Source organism: Choloepus didactylus, chromosome 16, assembly GCF_015220235.1.
Source record: "Choloepus didactylus isolate mChoDid1 chromosome 16, mChoDid1.pri, whole genome shotgun sequence".
Taxonomy (NCBI): domain Eukaryota; kingdom Metazoa; phylum Chordata; class Mammalia; order Pilosa; family Megalonychidae; genus Choloepus; species Choloepus didactylus.
Window position 1 is genome coordinate 54958043 of NC_051322.1, and position 13053 is coordinate 54971095.

A 13053-nucleotide genomic window follows, 5' to 3' on the forward strand; every position below is an offset into this window, starting at 1 on the left:
GTGATGTGTCGGGGGGCGGGGGGATTAATTCGGGAGGAGGATCCCCAAATGGGGCGGCGGGAAAAAGTGGGCAAGAAAAGAAAACCGGGAAAAGAGTGAGACAGAAAAGAAATCATCCGAAGGGGGAGCGTAGAAATCCCCGTCTGAGCTCCACATCTGGGCTGGAGGAAAAGTTTCTCTTGTGTGTTTTCGCAAAGAATAAATATGCAAAACCGTGCGGTGCTTCTTTTTTGCTTTCTTTGGAAGAAGGAAAAAAGTCATCTCGGAGACGGGGGAAGAAGCCCCTGTTCCTTAAAAACGTGGCCCCGGGTCCCGGCCGAGCCGGGGCTAGAACACCGCCGCCGCCGCCTCCCGCCCGCGCCGCTCGCGGGTTCGCCCCCGCGCACGGCCAGTATAAACAAACCCGCGGGCCGCGGACACCCGGGGTGGGGGCCCCTCGGCCCGGGCCCTAAAGTCTCACGATCTTAAGGATGCCAAGAAAGTTGAGTACTCCCTCACTCCCTCCCCACTCGCCGCCCCCTTTGATTTTGCGTTTCGTTACGGTCCAACCCCCGGTCGCCTCGGGAGAGGGAAGTTTGGGCAGGGGGCGTTTTGGGGGCGCACTGGTTGGATGCCGTGGGGAGCGGGGGGTTGAAGTTATTGATCTGGTGGCTGTGGTGGAATGTGGCGAGCAGTATCACGTGGTGGCTTTTCCTCCTCCTCCTCCACCTTCCCCATCCTCCTCCCGGGGAAGCCGGGGGCGGCTGGCCGCGGGGAGCGGGGAGGTCGGGTGCTCCCGGGCCGAGGGCGGATGGCGGGGAGCGAGGGCCCGAGGAGGTGCCGACAGGGACGACCCGGAACCGGGGCGAGGGAAAAGAGGGAAGCTGGAGGCCCCCCGCGACCCCGGAGGCGGAGGACAAAGGGCGGCTTGTGCGCCCGCCGGGGTCCCGTCGAAGTCCGCGCGGCGCGGCCCCGCCCTCTGGTCCCCGGCGGCGCAGCATCCTCTTCCTCCTCCGCGGCCCGCGCCCCGCCGCCCGGCTCCCGTCGCCGCTCGCGTTTGCCCGGGTTCCTGCCACCCCGGCTCCCGACTGCGCTGGACCGGCGGGGAGGGAGTGGGCAGATCCCGGCGCCTCGCGGCTCCCCGGCCCCGGCCGATGTGTATTTATGAACTCGATTAACGGAGCTTTCACCGCGCACACAAAGCCCTTTCTTCTGGCAAAGGACGGGGTGGGGGAGGGCCTCGCATATTGAAACGCTTTCTTTTCCTGAAGCCCATGAGAAGTTTTAGTTTGAAAACGAGGTGAATCATTGACATGTGTCTCGACAGTTTTTTTTTTTTTTTTTGGTGGTGGTAATTTATATTTACGTGGGCCACACATTTTATAGGCAAACCGAGACCAAAGGCCTGAAAGATTCAAGGGTCGGTAGTGAAAAAATAAACGCCACGGGCATGTGCGGGTGTCAGGATAACCCTGGGCGCCGCTCGGGTTGGGGGAACGTGCATGGAGACTCTGGTTCCTCAAGAGTAACGTTTAGCCATGTACCAGAACAAACATCTTCCCAGTCACTTGGAAGGAAGAACTTCTCTAGTTTAATAGGATAGCGCTTGTTGTCGGCCTCGTTTAAAAAGCTCCAAAAGGCTTCTGAAATCTCGTGCATTATTTTGGGAGGCTTTTTATTTAAAAAAAAAGTTTATTGAAGTTTGGACGATTGGTGGTTTTGCTCATCCGCGTCTTCTGAGCCGCAGGTTCACCTGCTTTAGGAATAATTACACAATGAAAGTTCAGTTGATTGTGAATGCATGTGTTCCCATACTTCCTAAAGAGGATTTATTCTCAGGGCCATAGGGTTTTATGGGCAGTAAAATGAAGGCGTCAGTTAGTGGTACTCGCAGTGCAGTCGAAGTCGAACTGCAAAATATCTGGGTCTGGGACCTGTGCAGATCTTAGGTTAATGAGCCGAAATGCTAAGTGAAAATGAGAAAGGAGGGCATTTTATTCTTTTGTTACATTGTCATGTTGCTAAAACAACCAAATATCCTCTCACTGAAGACAGAGCATCGATGTTTCAACTGGCAAGCTCTAAATAAAATATTTACTTTAAAAGCAAAGATTTAACTTCCATTTTCTGTGGGCGCGGAACACTGGTGTTTTCTATCAGCTGCTTGGATGACTCCCAGAAGAGCGAGTCGCCTCAGGTGGGCTGGTTGGGCTTTGGGGGTGAGAAACTGAAGACAGGAATAAAAATAGTATGGTCCTTAGTGAACAGCCGGATTTCTTTTTATTCAGGGTATGTGCCTTTTCCTGGAAAAAGACATTTTTAGATGAGCTATATCAAATGGGTAATTGTGATATTAGTAACGGTTTTGGAGAAGTAGAATGGCATTCTGGGTGGCTCTGTTAAAATACCTAATCTTTCTGCAGTATTTATTTTGATTTCCCTGTGTCTTCCTGGAAGGCTCTCCGTTTCTTAAAATGTGGTTTAGGAATGTTCTGGGTGTATGGATTCCGTCCATTGTATTGTTTGGAAGGGTCAAGCTTGTGTCATAGAAAAGGTGTTCTTTGTGGTAAGCAACACTGAATTTCAGCAGGTGTAGGAATGCAGCCTTGATTTAAGTTTCTTCTTTTAGGAACAACTGATTAGTAGTTGTGCAATTGTTAGAAAAACTCTAATTTTATTAGATGAGTGGCAGTGTTTCAAAACCTAATAGATTACTTTATAAGCCAACTTGAAGAGGCATTGGAAACCATGAAAATGCAATGTGCCTTTCTAAATAAAACATGAAGTTCTGCATTCAGTTTTCAACTTGTCTCCTGAATGAATACTATTTTCTTAATACACAGGGTTTAAAAGGTGTTTCTGATACGGCTGTCACTTTTGATATCATAATTTGAAACTCATATCTCAGGGGAGTAGTCTACATAAGGCAGGTAAAGACAGTAAAACAAAATGACAGTTAAGTTTGGAGTTTTTATTTTCAGCCCAATGCTTAAAAATAAGAACTACCAGAAAAAGTCGATTGACAGTTGAATTTATTTTGTGAGTTTCCATAAATTTAGTGCTTTGAATGAATAATTGTTTCTGTTTTTCTTAAAAAGTTTGTTTGCAGCAAACTTGCCTCTGATTGTCCTTAAAACACATGTCCCAAGAATGGGTGCCAGATTTCTGGCCGCAGTGGAGAGTTCCCTGCTTAGTCTGCTTACCTCCTAAGTACATTAAGAATGGCTAACCACCAAAAAGATAAGTTCTTCTGTTTGTGGAAGCTGAGAAATATATTTTGAAACATGGAATTCCTTCTTTTCTCCTCCCTCTCAAAGCCCTAGCTTCAAAACTGTATCATCCCGCATATAAAGTTGAGAAACTTATTCTCTTCTTTGGTACAAATGTTCAGAATAATCCTTTCTGTTTAATGAAACAGATTGTGAAATCTGAATGGATGGGCAGACAATTAAAAGAGAAAGTCACCCCTTCTACCCCACTGATATTATTTGGATATTAGTCTCGATTCCTAAGAGTTGTCATGGTCTTTGAGTAGGTTACTAGACTGAAAATAGTTTTGCTGTCAGGTTGTTTTTAGAGGCAGCAAATCAGTTACATTAAATCGGTCAATTGTGACCTATTTCTTCTTTTCTTGCTGGCTCTTTATTCTTTTTCTTGTGGTGTTTCTCCGATGGAAGTTTCTTAGCTATTTTACCTGATGAAGAACTTTTTTTTTTTTTTTTTTTATTTACTCAAACAAGCAGTACAAGAAGGAAAAAGCGGTCCACACTTAAAGGTGTGATATATTTAATAAGGGCCAAGTTAGTAAAGCTGAGAAGGAGAGAAGGGAGCACTTAGTTATTTAAATGGCCAAGTTAAACACAGGATACAGTCAGGATCTCAGGACGCTCAGGTGTCCATAAACCCAAATCACGGACCTCTGGAGGGGAGTGGGAAAACCAGGGAGAAAGAAAGCTCCAAGGGTGCTTGTTTAACTTGGCGGTCACAGTTGCTACCCCTTTGTAACTTGGCACATTTTGAAGTTATCACACTTGCAATTGACCTTTTTTCCCATTTACTTTCTTTGGTACTTAGAAAGGTTATTTTTTGAAGAAGTAATTTGTTTAGAAATATAATGAAGTGGCAAAAATTCAGCTCTCAATTTAAAGGATAAAATGTAACTTGTAGAATTTGAATGAAAAGGCAATGGATTCTGAGTCCATAACCTTTTGAAAGTCAGAAAACCTATCTGTTAGACTGTATTCTCTAGTGGAAAAGCTCTTGAAATTGTAGGTGTTAAAACAGTCACCACAGGGAGCCTGCACTGACCCCCAATTTAATAGAAACATTAAACTCTGCAGTCCTTACTTGAACACATTGTTCTTTTTTCTTTTTCTTCTTTCTTTCTTTCGTCATTTCTTTCATCAAAGTCAAAATATATTTTCTTATGGATGGACAGGTAAAGTTTAAAAAAAAAAGCAAGAGAGAATGGTTCTTTTATACTTCATTTGTTTATTTTTTTTAATGTGTTTATTTCTTAAATAGGAAAATATCACTACAGGAGATTGAGTTTCGGCTTTGAAAATGATGCCATGGAAGGAAAAAAGGTCCTGAATTTTGTGTGAAAAGACAGTTGCTTTAGGACATTGTAATATTTTGCCTTTAATTAAAAAGCAATATGGCTTTTCCTTCAAAATGATTTTCACATAGGTTAAGTATAATTCCCTTTTTAATGACTTGATTTTAACCTGAGGTAGGGAGCTATATATTCTTTTTCATGCTTGTAAGGTCAAAATGCTGTCTTATTTATGTAGTACGCAAACAATGTGTGCTTTTACTTTTGGATGTGGGTGCTGAAAAGTCTGGTTATTGAAACAGGGTAGCAGCTCAGTGTCTGACATCCAACTCCTTCAGGCAGTTGCAGTTGTACTTCCATTCTCCATCAGCCAGTGACTGTTTCTTCCCCCCACCACCTCTAAATTATACTGCCTAGATGCTGGAGTCATTAAATTGATTATAGTCCAATCAGCAGACAATCCGGCATAAACAAAAACAGCAATTACAGTTGGCAAGAATCCCGTGAGCACTAGTCAAAGTTCCAGAACTGAAGGTCCAGTAAGCCTTTCCCAAAACGCTGGGTTTCACCATTTCTGCATTTCTGGCAGCATCTTCTTAAAGGGACGGCACAAAAATTCATAAGATTCCACTTGGCCTTAAAAACAAAAACATCTTTTTGATGCTTGAGTGGATTGTTGGATTTTATTCATCCAGCCATAAAAGGGCAAAAAATAGGATATTGAACATAAAAGCATACATGTAAAAATGAAATTACAAAGGGATTTGAGATTAGCAGCTTTTTATAAAGCAAGCTGTTAATAATTTTCTTTTTTGTTTTGCCAGAGTATTCCCATAACCCTTAAAATCCATTGTAGTTTATTCTTACTGACAGCAGTGATGTCTGACAGTGATGACAGAATTTTTCAATTTTTGCTTCCAGTAATTATACTTAGTTCTTTTTATTTGCTTATTTGAGCCAGTTCAAGTCTTGTAGCATATTCTAACAGGTTTTTTTTTCATCTTATAGGAATATTTGTGTACCCCTTCCCTCTCTGCCTTTATTTTTAAAGGAAGGCTGTTTGTGAGGGCTGCCTGGCCCAGCAGATGCTGATGTAATACTTGTTGACACAAATTGAAATGTATTATTAAGTGCACTTTGCTTGAGTTTTCATTTTGACGTAAAACCGTAAAATGAGGAGAAAGAGGTTTTGATAGTAGAAAAAAGCAGTTCTACCAAGATCAATTAAGAGTGTTATGAAAGTGGTTTTCTCCTATTCCTGTGTTTTATTCATTCATCTGACATAGAATTCACATTGCAGGTTTAATGTCATTAATTCTATTGCCATAGAATACATTCTCTATGGTTGGGTAGAATTGACACCATGTTTAATTTTTAGTTATTTTTGAGAGAAAATAATTTCAAGACAAGCAACATTTTCATCATATTTAGCCACCTCTTAGATTGTGAAAAATGTAAATGTTGTTTGTCATTGAATAATATGATAAAGAATGCTTTCAAATTGAATGCGATTTTGATAAGAAGGTTGATATTCTAAATGAAACCTCTGGCTAGGAATTTTCCCAGATGTATTTAATTTTTTTCTCCATTGACTCCTGTTGTGCTGTCAAAGGTTAAAGTTACTTCTGGGGCGGGGGCGGGGGGTGCATGCAACTTTTTAATCCCATTTCAATTAAATCTGAAATATGTTCCTGTTTTTTGTTTAGGGATTACACAGTACACTAGCTAGGATTGCATATACTTTGTTTGTTGTAATGAAAGTGTATTGTTTGATTTAAAATATGTTCTGCAACAATATTACAAAGCAATTAAACTTAAACATTAAAGTTAACATTAGTAAATTTAAATAGCTCTGTAATAGTATTAATCAAATAGTGTAAGGAAAGCTTTTAAATGGTTTAAATAATTATGCAACTCTTGGCATAAAAGCCTGGCACAAGATAAATCTTTGAAAACTAAAGTAGAATCATGGCTTTTTTTTTTTTTTTAAAACATTAATTTTAGGCAGCTTGGGCTTTTAGCATGCATTGCATTCCACCTCTAGTATATATAATTATGCCAGTTTCGTAATTATTAGAGATGAAAGAAATTCAGTAAGATACAAATTCTTTAAAACTTCAACAGCATCAGTTTTTTTTTTTTTTTAAATTCAGTTTTATTGAAATACATTCACACACCATACAATCATCCATGGTATACAATCCACTGTCCACAGTATGATAACATAGTTATGCGTTCATCACCACAATCTATCTCTGAACATTTTCCTTACATCAGAAAGAACCAGAACAAGAATAAAAAATAAAAGTGAAAAAAGAACACTCAAATCATCCCCCCATCCCACCCCATTTGTCCTTTATTTTTTATCCCCATTCCTCCATTCATCCATACACTAGATAAAGGGGGTGTGATCCACAAGGTCTTCACAATCACACTGTCACCCCTTGTAATCTACATTATTATATAATCGTCTTCAGGAGTCCAGACTGCTGGGTTGGAGTTTGGTAGTTTCAGGTATTTACTTCTAGCTATTCCAATACATTAAAACCTAAGAGATGTTATCTATATAGTGCATAAGAATGTCCACCAGAGTGACCTCTCGACTCCATTTGAAATCTCTCAGCCACTGAAACTATTTCGTCTCATTTTGCATCCCTCTTTTGGTCAAGAAGATACTCTCAGTTCCACGATGCCGGGTCCACATTCATCCCTGGGAGTCATACTCTGCATTGCCAGGGAGATTTACACCCCTGGGAGTCGGGTCCCACATAGGGGGGAGGGCAGCGAGTTCACCTGTCGAGATGGCTCAGTTAGAGAGAGAGAGAGGGCCACATCTGAGCAACAAAGAGGTACTCAGGGGGAGACTAGACTCTCCTTTGTGGTAATGAGCTTCATAAGGGCAAGTCCCATGCTCGAGGGCTCAGCACATCAAACTGCCAGTCCCAACAGCAGCATCAGTTTTTGCAGGGCTGATGATCAAGCAGTAGTTATTCTGCTGCCTGAGGACCCTGTCACAGTTACAGGACTAGACTGATCTTGGGGTTATCTTCATTATGGCAGTACACATCTCGGTTCACATTTCTACTCTAGATATCTGATTATGAAGGTTTATAATTTGGTCATTAAAAATAAATCCAGATTCAAGCATGGCTTACCTATGGAAGACTTATCATGGAAGACTTAAAAAAAAAATCAAGATAACGGCAAACATTTAAAAATTGTTATTGTTGGACACCATAGTTTGAATCTTATGGGATTTGGTAAATGCTTTGAAAAATCCTGAAAAGAAAAAAAAAATTCATCAATTGCATATGCATGTGCATTGGGCATGTGTGCATGTGAAGACTTTTTTTCAAATGAAGGTAATTTGGTTTGGGAAGCATATACTATCCCTGCATAAACAGCACTCCCTAGCAAAGTATGGCCAAGTGAGTTATAAATAGATTGACATTCGGAGAACGCATTTTCGTAAGTTTGTTGGGAACACGTTTTGGCATTTTGATTGGAATCATTTTTAAAAAATGTATATATATGAACCCAGAAGGATGCAGCCACTCAGTTAACACGACCCAGGATGAGATGTGCATACACACAAACATATTCTAACATTCTATATGAAATACATTTTGTTTTAGCAAATCCATATATGTGTTAATTGCTTTTTAAGGAAAAAATGAAGTGAATTGAATTGGCTTTTGCCCAATACAAATGTGTATCATTGTAAGGAATTTGGTTTCCTTTTAGAAATTAAAATCATTTCACTGTGGTGTGTCATTTTACTATTTTATTAACTTCTTTATTTCTCATGATTGGCTTTTTCTGAAGTTTTTTTTATCTCATCAGTACAGTATGAGAGTGAGGTCAAGATGGACATTTAATTACCTGAGAGGGATACAGGAGCTACTTGGCTCTCATTCTCACTCAGTACAGATAGTCCCATATATTCATACATAATACATTTGTGAAAACCTGTAAAGAGATGAACTGTCCATAAGGTGAACCATAAATTTCCATATTTTAGGGGCTTCTGTGACTAGGAATTTAAAAAATATTACAATGTTTTAAAATATGTATTGGTTTTTAGAAACAATTACCAGCATTTCACATGTTTTTCAATAATATTCTTTTCGTTGAAAATAAAACCAGATTAAGTTCAGTAAATGCCTGAATAGGACTAAATATTAATTGCTTTCAGTATTCCTAATGATTTAGCTTGTCTCAATTGTTTTAAGTTTATTAGATATATATGCTTTTTTATCACTAGTATCAGCACGTTTGTGTTCCACTTATTTTTATAAATTAAAAAGGCAAAATGCAATAAGTATTCATGTACACCACTCTACCAAATACCAGTGAAACCATAACTGAGTTACTGGCTGAATGTTCGCTTCTGGCCGTCAGGAGTTACCTTGGAATGCTTTATTCTTTAGTGATGTATGGAAGTCTGAAGTTGAGGTATGTAGGGTGGTTAGGGCTGTCAAGTGTGCAATATACAGTTAAATGCACTTTTTGTGGACATGAGGCAAGGGTTAAGAAGAAATGTGGATTCAAAGGGAATGCATATTAGTTCCTGGAAAGAGTTGAGAATAAAATCAGAAACAATTAATTATGGTTACAAGTATTGCTACTTTCATATTGGCACTAATAGGGAGATGGTCACAGAGTGGCGAGCTCTGATTTGCTAAGTGTACTTTTTGGCAAGCAACTTAACCTCTGTTCTCTAGGATTCATTTTTCCTCTCTGTAGAATGGAGGAGCTTATTTCATCATTTAACACGTTTTTTTTCCCCCAGCGTCTGGTGCTAGGCACTGTGCTGAGTTCTGAAGTTTCAGTTGTGAACATGACAGGCATGAGTCTTGCGCTTATGGTCTAGAAAACCAGAGGAGCTTTTAAATGCCTTCCTTTGCTTTTTAATTTTGAGAAGCTGTGCACACTGGGAGGAGATGAGTGTTTTTGGCCTATTAAATTTTGCAACAAGTTGAGTGTCTTAATGAGTTTCATAAGTATTTTTGACACCAAAAGTTTGCTGAGCTGTAACTTTTAAGAATGGTGAGTTATGGTTTCTCTTATGATTTAAAAGTAATTATGTCCACTTGAACTCAAACTACAAATACAAAATATAGTATGTTAATTTTCAACACCTTTGGAATAAGGTCATTGATGTTACAAATTTTTTACCCTTTCTAAAAGTTCTGGATAAAATTTTTGAAAGTAGATTGTAATATTAATGTTAATTAATTTTTAAATTTTTCAAAGACTTCATGGGACTCTTTAGATAATTGGAGATTCTTGGGGAATGTGTGTGATGTTGATACTAAAGAACAACAAAACTAAACTTCTGTTCCGAATCCCTCTACAAAATTGAGGTAAATCAAGTCACAAGGAATTCATTCCTTTAAATATTCAGGGATAGAACACCAGGAAATGAAGCAAGTTGGTATTGAAAAGTCCACAGCTCGTGTTTGGTTAGTTTTCCCCTGGGAGATAGGTGAATGCTTTTAAATAAACTTTTATGAAATCACGAATCTTCAGTGTAAGACAGTTTGGGGATAATAACTTTGGATGTTTTGATGGTCTTCTCCTTCAAAGATGTAAGTGCTGAATGAATGGTGATGGTTGAGGGTAACTGACCAAAGAAAAAGAGAATCAACATAAATCCCTTCTGCCTCCTCCACCATCATATAGATCATTTACATAAGTATTGCATCATTATACAACATTTTTAATCTTCAAAATAAAACCATTAAATGATAATAGCACTATTATGGTTCCTGTTAAATGTAACCTGTTTTTATACTTGCTGATTTGCATATTTAAAGCCCAGCGTGATGGGCTGGTAGACCTCTGGGGTGAGCATCCTGGTTCTGTCTCTTCCCCTGTGTCCCTCTGGCTAGGAGAGTCTTCTGCCCTGTGCCTGACTTATACTAAGTACTTAATAAACATCTGTGGAAGCAAAATCACTTCATTTTTACCAGTCATCTGAAGGTGTTGATGACTTCTTAGTTTCCTTCTGTCTCGTACATCCTAGAATTTTCATGTTGAGAAATTGTAATTACTGCAAGTTAGTCAATATTCCATGTTAATGGGGCAAGCACACTTTTAAATTGTGCACTTGATTGACTTTCAGCTGGTGGAACAAGATCAAGGCTGACCAGAATCTCCTGACACAGGTCAGATGGTCTTACTTTTCACTATTTCTTATCAAGACCCCTGGTTAAGGGAGCTGAATATAGGACACATGTAGTGCACACTGAACCATACTCAGGGTCTTTATAAGGAATCTGACTCAGTCTAGGCCCTGGAACCAACACCAAACAGTTTGTAGCTTCGCACTAAGGAGGACAGGTGACAGTTTACCTGAATGAGGGTTTTGCACATCTTTCTGGGAGTGGCCCTAACTGCAACAGCTGCTTCAGACTAGAAATTTGTGTCCGTGTGAGTGTGTGGCTGAGTCTATATTTGCCCTTGTCTCAGGTGGCTTTTTCTAGTAGGATGGGTATGGACCGGGAGCTGTACAGATGTTTGAGCCAAGGTCAAAGTGTGTTGCTTTAAGGACAGGTGTTTTAATTTAGTTTGACTTACCTTGGCTAGTCCTCTTCAATGCATGTTCATTTGTCCCAGTGTTGGAACTATTTTCAGCAGCAGTTCCCAACCTTTAATAATTTTCACTGCTTCCCTTTGAACCTCCTCTAGGCTTAGATTGTGGGTTCTCAAGTCAGTGTTGTACAATAATAAAGGCTTGAATACTCTTTTCATCTTTTAAGATTCAGTGAGGCCTCTTCTGTGAGGCCTTTTTTGACCCACCCGAGTTAAAATGACTCTTCTCTTTCTTATGTCCTCTATATCCTATGTATCATAGCAACTACAGTACTAAGTTGATCTGTTGATTTGTCTAGAGCATTCTGAAAGCAGGGTTTCTTATCCCTTTCTTTGAGCCCCTGGAGCCTAAAACAGTAGATGGTTAATAAACAGACACACACAGATGCATTATTTCATTCATTTGCTTAATCAACAAATATTTACTGCATATCCATCATTTAGTAGTCTTGGAGTACTAGGAGGTGGGGTGCCAGGAAGGAGACAGATATGGTCTATGTCCTCATGGAGTTAAAATCAAGCAGTGGAAACCCATTAAATAAACAATTAAGTAGATACTAGTAATTTACAATCACGATCAGTGCTGTGAAGGGAGAACATGTAGTATTAGGAGAGCATTTTACAGGGATATCAGGTCAGGGAAGGATTAGAAAGTTTTTAGAGGAAGAACTTTCAAACCAAGCCTGAAGTTTTAAATGTATCTTGAGTGAAAAATATTGGACATATTCATGCATTCTACAGAAATTTTTATTGCACCTCAGTTGTGTTTCAGGTGCTCATGACATAGTAAAGAAGACGTCAGAGCCAGTTGCTCACAGTCTCATGGAGCTGACAGTCTATGAAGTCACGTTTAGATGACTCTGTGTGTCCCTCATAATGTTGTTTAACTCCAGACTGTACTTTGTTTTGTGATAATAGTTTAGTTTGCATGTATACAAGTGGTTTTCATCTTATAATACTTGCCCATGGCTAACAGGTAGAAGTTCTGGGCATCTTTATTCATGGAGCTATTTTTCCCATTCTAACTACCTGCATCTCTATGTGCTAAGTTTTTCATCACTTTGATCTACAGTTACCACTTCCACTAAGTGGGGGTTAGGGGCATGATGCCCACCCCCTCCCCACGATCTGGAAATCCACATCAATTTTTTACCCCTGGATTTTAGTAAACTCCCTAGCTTGTAGATACTACCTCTCCCATTACTTTTTACATTGTGTAGGCTAAACCTTTTTTTTTTCTTTTCCAAATTTTCAAACCAGCCTTTGCTGGTCTGCAAATCTGTAGGGGTAGACTCTTCACCTTCATTTTCCAGTAGGGAACCATAGAGGGGCTTAGCCTTTTCTCCTATGATACCAGTCTACCAGAATTCCCTTTTTATAACAATCCTGCACATTTCTAGCCTTGTGTGGCATCTGCTGGCCTTTGTGTGGCATCTGCAGCTTCCGCAAAACTCCCCAAAAAATGTCCATTTAATTTCTTATGCTGACTTGCGATATACTGAAACCATGATGGGGTAAGTCATGCTGTGGAAGGGATAACTGTATTTACTCTTCTAATTCTAGATTTTTAAAAATCCTTATGCTTTGTAAATACTGGTTAAACTCTTCTTGATATCATGCACATCTTGACGACTGCACTCTCTAGATATTTAGGAAAATATAATAAATATATAATATTTCTGCTTATGATCTTTGCAAATTCCTAGCTATTCCATATCAAAGAGTTTATTTACTAAATACTAAAATATGACAGTGCATCAACAACCATTAATATCTTCTGCAACTGATAACTTATGTAGAAAAATTGTGGACAATTATAAAAAACAGTCATCTATCTACCAACTTTTTTTTTTTTTCATTTTTTCAACTCAATTTCTTAGATATTTTCTCTTGTCGCTTTCTTAATGGTATTATTCAGAAAG

The 13053-nt window shown here is 39.4% G+C and overlaps 1 protein-coding gene across 4 annotated transcripts in view; it reads left to right on the forward strand.

The window, feature by feature from the left end:
- ZNF521 (zinc finger protein 521) overlaps window positions 1-13053 on the forward strand; it is a 305063-nt gene that overhangs the window by 1384 nt on the left and 290626 nt on the right. The window lies entirely within an intron of this gene.